At 46.1% G+C, this 7,187-nt stretch overlaps 1 protein-coding gene across 1 annotated transcript in view; it reads right to left on the reverse strand.

Moving 5' to 3' along the window:
• Positions 1-6,872, reverse strand: part of YES1 (YES proto-oncogene 1, Src family tyrosine kinase) — a 52,376-nt gene extending 45,504 nt beyond the window's left edge. The window contains exon 1 of the mRNA XM_081097298.1: positions 6,701-6,872. The gene's annotated coding sequence lies outside the window, so the exon portion shown is untranslated. The remainder of the gene's footprint in view (positions 1-6,700) is intronic.
• Positions 6,873-7,187: the final 315 nt, after the last annotated feature.

Below are 7,187 nucleotides of genomic sequence, written 5' to 3' on the forward strand. Positions count from 1 at the left end.
CATTGGCTAATCAGGGCTATATGCAAATTAACTGCCAACTAAGATTGGCAGTTAACTGCCAACAAGATGGCGGCTAATTTGCATATGTAGGCACAATGCAGGGAGGCGAAAGGGAAAGCAGGAAGAAGCCCCCTGCCACTGACAGTGATCGGAAACCCAGGGGGGAGCTAAGAGCTGGGGGGCAGGGCAAAGGTGGCCCTGGGGCCGCCTTTGCCCTGCCCCCCAGCCATGATCAGAGAATCAGGCGCCTTTGCTGCCCTGGCCAGTGATAGCAGGAAGTAGGGGTGGAGCCAGTGATGGGAGCTGGGCACGGTCGAAGCTGGCAGTCCCAGGAGCTAGGGGTCCCTTGCCTGGGCCTAAAGCGAAGCCCACGATCGCGGCGCCCCCCGCTGCCACTGCAGGTCCCCGCTGCCCGGGCCAGAAGCCTAGGCCAGAGGCGTTAGGCCTGGGCAGGGGCGGAGCCTGCAACCGCGGGGAGCTGGGGGTCCCCTGCCCAGGCCTGACACCTCTGCCGGAGGCCTCAGGCCTGGTCAAGGGGCCAATCCGGTGATTGGTGATTGGAGGGTGATGAGGGTCAACTCCTCTGGCTGAGGCATCAGGCCTGGGTGGGGGGCGGAGCCGGGGGTTGGGGGGATATGATGGTCCCCTTGCCCAGGCCTGAAGCCTGGGTCAGAGGCGTCAGGCTTGGGCGGGGGGTGGAGCAAGCGATCAGAGGGAGATGGGGGTCCCCTGCCCAGGCATGATTCCTGGGCCAGAGGCCTCAGGCCTGGGCGGGGGCCAGAGCCAGTGATCGGGGGGTGATGGGGGTCAATGCCTGAGGGCTCCCAGTATGTGAGAGGGGGCAGGCTGGGCTGAGGGACACTCTCCACACACACACACACACACACACACACACACACACACACAGTGCACGAATTTCGTGCACCGGGCCCCTAGTGTTTAATAAATGTCCATTTAATGAATGATGTAATACTACATTTGCCTGAGAAAGTCCAATGCCAATTCTACATGTCAGGTTTTCACTATAATCTTTACTTACCTGTTATCTAATTTTATTTTAAATTCTAGATTCTAAAACATTTCCTTAAAATTTTTATCAATACAAAAACTTCCACTGTAGCAGAACCACACAAATCATAAGGTTGAAAAGATACTAGAAACCATCTGACCTAACTACCTCCTGTTTCAAATGGTAAAACTGAAACCTATGGAATATACTGAAGGCCACACAGCTCTTCATTGTCAGAAGTGGAATTAAAATACAGATGGTCTTCTACCTTTTAGTCTTTTTCTTATTACACTACAGTTGCCTTCTCTGCTCCTTTTCAAATGCCTACTACTTTTAAAGTATCCTTATCCATAAAGTGCAAACTGCATCAGAATAAAATTTAAAAATCTATAAATTTCCCATGGAACAATTATAAGTATTAACTTATGCAGCAAAAGTCACCAACTAGTCCTGGCCAGGTAGCTTGGTTGGTTAGAGCATTGTCCCAATCCCTGGTCAGAATAATACCCTGCCATGAACACACACATACAATAATCAACCAATGCATGCATAAATAAGTGGAATAACAAATCAATGATTCCCTCTCTCTCCCTCCCTCTCTGAAATCAATAAAAATATATTTAATAAATACATAAATCTTATTAAAATGACCCTTAAATTCACACTTGCAAGTGTTTAAACAGTTCTATAAAATCTTTCTAGAACAAAATTTTGAGGGTAAAAAAACATATATTATCAAAAGAATTTGTTTTAACATTAGCTTATAAAAAAGCACAAACCTAGTTTTAGAAAATTTTAGTAGAGGTGTTGTGTGTGGAAGAAGTCATATAGCAGAATCAGATCCCTGTATACAATTAAAAAATTAAGTATTTATTCTACTAGGAACTCTTCTCAAAGACTCATATAAAAGAATTGCCCTGACTGGTTTGGCTCAGTGGATAGAGCGTCCGCCTGCAGACTGAAGGGTCCCAGGTTCGGTTCCGGTCAAAGGCATGTACTTTGGTTGTGGGCACATCCCTAGTGGGGGGTGTGCAGGAGGCAGCTGATCGATGTTTCTCTCTCATCAATGTTTCTAACTCTCAATTCCTCTTCCTTCCTCTCTGTAAAAAATCAATAAAATATATTTTAAAAAAAAAAGAATTCCTTGCTACAATTAGCTCTAGATAAAATATATCAGTCATAGAAAGAAAAAAAATGATAATGCAAGGAGAAATGCGCTTTTACATCGGAGTTTTGTAGGAGCACAAAGAAGGGGGTCAATACACCAATGTCTTGGTAAGTATGTGCCATAATGACAATGCATACCTGTTAATGTTCAACTGTGTATTCTTCTATACCTCTTCCTTCCTTTTGGTTATACAAGTTTGAGTGCTGTTTTCTCCCAATACTCTCTATCCCCCATCCAAAATTAGCCAAAACCCTGAACCACCAAGTTTCAAAGCCAGGATTAATATAAGAAATTGTCGTTGTAGATTTTCCAACAGTAGTGGTGAAAGAGAAGACAAGACACTACGGCTCTTTCTTGGCATGTTTATAAACTTAGCAACATTTCAGAAGCAGCAAACGTTGCCTATGGCACATTCCAGTCAGTGGCTTGCCATATTTAGATGATATTTTACCTGCATTTATTGATGTCCATCTTCTCATATCCCATAAGTAAAAGAAGAATAACAGGAAATAGAATCTAGGGTTCCCACTTGCAAAATTCAGACTGCAGGGGATATGTAGGTCTAGATCTCTTTAAGGTTTTCTACTTGGGGGCGGGGGGGGGGGAGGGGGGGAGAATGGGAATCTAAAGAACCTGCTTTATAAACTCTCCTGCCACCCCCAAACAACAGTAACAGTTGCAGCATTTCTGAGAGACACAGCTTAAAGCAGCATGGAGTAAGTACATGATATATGCCTCATATATACACTCAAATAAGGGAAACTGAAGGGCAATGCTATCCCAGGCATAGAGGCTTAAACTCAGTCCTACCGTACCTCACTGGTACATCATCCTGTACTCTGAAATTACTCTCTTTCCTGGAGTGAGCTTCAAGATCTTAAAAGGAACACCAGGTAAACCCAATCCAGACCAGGATATGTTGCCATCAAGTCGGCTAGTTCCAAAACAGTAGTGCTACTGCAACCAATGATTCCTTGGAATACAGACATGTTAAAATTACCTTGGCAGCAGCACTGGCTCTTCTCTCACCCTCTGCTGTTACTATACCTCCTTTTGCTAAATCTGCCTCTGAGTTTAGACAGGAGCTGGATGGTTCATAATCACCCAGCAGCTGCAGCTGAGCAATACTCAGGCTAATTGTGGCGCTGAAGCAGCTGAGAGGAAGAAAAGCCGTAATACATACCCCACCATAGACACACACAAACTGCCGTACACACTACCAATAAGATAACAAAATACTTTAATAGGAACAGATTATTTCCTGTGAAGAAAGGCAGTCATACCTTGCTAGAGGAACTTGTATTTGTATTATAGATCTATTTAAATGTGAACTGAAGATGACCTAAGCCATGTAGGGTTAACAATGGAAGATCTTAACTAAAACTTCCTTTAAATATTCATGTAACAAAGCCAGCACCACAAACATCACCTTCATAACATGACTGAAAGTTCCTGTGATAGGAGAATTTGGCACAGATGTGCTCCCTTCCTTCACTCTACATTACAAAATGCCAACAACTAAAAACTATCAACAACTAAAACAGCAAGCCTTACATAAAACAAGAAAAGTAGCATAATGCAATGATTCTCAGCATTTTTGAAACTCCAATGCCATATTGTATTTTGCTTTCTTTTGAAACAAAACATACTCCTTTAGGTGTTGTAAGACACATCTTCATTTAACTTAAGTCAAAACATATTTTATGCTCAGAATTTCATGACATCCTTAAGAGTATCAAAACTAAGAATATCAAAACTGATCTGAAGTATTACTATTCCAGAAAACTGAATATGGATGAAAGTCAAGACTTTACCTTGATGCCATAGTTAATTCTGAGTTTTAACTGTTATGTTACATAATTTTTTGTAAAATAAAGTGTATTTAATACTTAATGACCCAACAGTATCCATTAGTTTAATAAACATATTTGATACCTACTAATTGTGACATATAAAAGCTGAAGAGGATTTAAAGTTTTTACTAACCTGGTGTCTTCTCTCAAAATATTAACATGTTTTTTATATGTCAAACAAGTTGCATGCACTAGCTGGATATAATAATTATTATTTAATAAGTCTAAACCTGTTTGCAAAGGACAATTTAACAGTATTCTAAAGTCAGTTACCAAATGTTAAGTCATTTATTTAAATACCATATATAAAATAGATTACACACAGGCTTCTTTAAAAAAGAAAAAAAGTTTTATGTAAACTACAACACAGATACAGAAAAGCACACAGAACAAATGTATGGCTTAATGATTTATACTAAGGTCAACACCCTTGCAAACACCACCAGGTTAAAAGAACTTTGCCACCACTTAAGAAGCTGGGTCTCCAATCACAACTTCCTCCCTCCTCCCATACCTTTACTTCTGTAGAAATCACTTCCTTGCAGGTTTTAAACCATACATATAGATTTATCACCCAAGTTTGTATTCGTAGGCAAAGTTCAGTATTGCTCTTTTAAATTTTTTATAGTAGTATAGTAGTATAATTAAGCTTCTTTTTAGCATAATGCTAGTAAAAACTAATGATGTCTACACTGAACATGAGATTGAGTTACATTTATAAAGAAAAGTTATTCACATTAATAAAATACTATCTAAAAAGACACAGCGTTAAACTTTGTATAAACAAGTCTTGTACCATGTGCTAGTAACGTTTCTCTTATACTGGGTCATTGCTAGTCATTTAGAATATTTATTCTTCTAACACTACATACCACAGAGGAAATTTATTTGCATAGACACTGACTTTTGTTTGTTTGTTCTTTTGTTTTTGGTGATGAAACCAGGGAACAAACCAGGGATGCACAGACATTGATTTTGTAGCTTGAGAATTTCCGGAATTTTTAAAAAAAAAACACACAAAAAAACTGAAACCATGTATTAACATTATACTTCAGTCATAAGACAAATTCCACCTATCCCAGGAAGATAGGTCAAAGCTGTAATTTCACTTTCGGTTGAACAGAAAGGATTCAATTTTGTGGTTTATGAAGTCAGCAAGAACATACTGCAAAATTAAAGCTAATATAACATTATGGTGGCTATAGCAGACTCCATACTTTAAGAGCCCTTTCACCTTTATTATTCTGAAAACATAGATACGAACTGTCTTGTATTCAGATTCAGATAAAAGGCAATTGGTTTGTTTTGTCTGTCTGTTTCAAATTCAGGAGCCTAGGAATTGTCAACCAGCATTCAAAAATCTCCACTGAGGTTTAGCTAATGTCCAAAAGTTCTTTCTTACGGAACAATATATGAAAACCACCTATGATGTACACAAGACCCTTGGCTTCTAATCTCAGGCGCTCCTTCATTACCTGTCCATTCAAAATGCTTCCTGTCCGCTGTGTGCCAAGTACTGCAGCCAGTTCAGACGTTCAATTTACCGTGCTCGCCTTAAGGGCACAGTCAAGCGTACACACTTCGTGATATTTTCCTCCGTGTGTAATTTAACATTAGAAACTTAACTAGATGGTTTAAATACCCTTAGGATTATCAAGACACCGTCAGTACTGCAATCCTCCAGTTACACACATGCTATAATCACATATATGCACAGGCGAAAGCACCTATGGGAACACACACAGCGGTGGGACATACACACATCATAAACCGCATGAACATAAAGCTGTGATCCCACTAGACGAGAGGCTTTTCATTTCTTTAATGTATAAACGGCTAGTGTATTATTCCAAGCCTGTTTCGATTAATCACGCAGAAAATAACTCTACCAAATGCAAACGCTGCTGTCTCTCACTCGCTACACAACAAAATTAAAGCAGTCCCTACGTCGGGCTCGATTCTTCCAACGGCGCTGCCCTGCCCCAAGGCAGCCAACGCTGGAAGCAACTGTCAGGAAGGAAAACACACTTTAGAACAAAACTCTCTGCACCCTGTGGACGGAGGAGACGGAGCGGCACAAGACCGTACAAGTGGATGCTCTGAATGGCATATTTCCCAGCCCCCAACACATAACAAAGGAAAACTTTAACATGTTGTGGTTTTCAATCAAACCCAGGGGAGCGCGAGGCTCACCCCCCCGCCCCCCTACACACCCTCGTCGGCTCGGTTCTCCCGGCGCAGCTGCCGCCGGCGCAGGTCCGCACTCAGACCCCGACCTCCGGCCGCCTCCCCCGCCGCTCGCTCCGGGGTTCGAGCCCAGAGACACCGCGCCTCACCTCGCCGGGCGGCCCGCACCACCGTCAGGACGCGGGGGGTCGGGGGTCCCAGCGTTCCCAGCACCGTAAGTCGGACTCGGGTGGGAACGGGACAGACGGGACGGGGCGGGGCGGAGACCGAGGCTGGGGGCGAGCAGGTAGCGTCGGGAAGGAGACACGCCCGCCGGGCAGGCCGGGTCGGGGGAGGGGAGAAGTTTCTCCTCAACTTCCCGACTCGGAGCCGGCGGGGGCGGGGAGCGGCGGCGCCTCCGGGCGCGGGCGGGCGGGCGCCGGGGCCTACACTGCCCGGCCGGGGTCGGCCGCCTCCGCCCGCGGGGCCTCGTCCGGTCCTTACCTGCCCTCCGGTCGTGCTCGCATGGGTCGCGGCTCCTGGGGCTCCGGGGGTGGGGAGGCGGCGGCGGGCGGAGGCGAGGCCCACGGGCCCTCTCCCTCCTTCCACCTCCTGGTCCCGGCGCCCGGCGGCAGCGACGACAGCGCGGTCGACCCCAGACTTGCTACTCCGGGAGGAGGGAATTCCCGGGCTCCCGCCCCTCGCCCTCCCGCCCCATCGCCGCTCCGCGCGGCGCCCGCCCCGCTCCTGGCGCCGCCCCCCGGCGGGGGCGGGGCGGGGGCTGCAGCCACCTGCGCGCGGCCGCCCGCGACCGGAACTCGCGCCGCGCCCCCCGGGCTCCCGCGGCTCCGACCTTCCGGCGCCGACGCGGAGTCCGGCGAGCCGCCGACCTGCCCCGCCGCGGGCCTCCCGGGTGGCGAGTCGGAGTCACGGATCCCGACCCAACATGGCGGCGGGGTCCGAGGCGGATTCCCGCGGCGGCGCGGGGGGC

The sequence above is a fragment of the Myotis nattereri genome (assembly GCF_964212035.1).
Source record: "Myotis nattereri genome assembly, chromosome: 8".
Classification (NCBI taxonomy): Eukaryota; Metazoa; Chordata; class Mammalia; order Chiroptera; family Vespertilionidae; genus Myotis; species Myotis nattereri.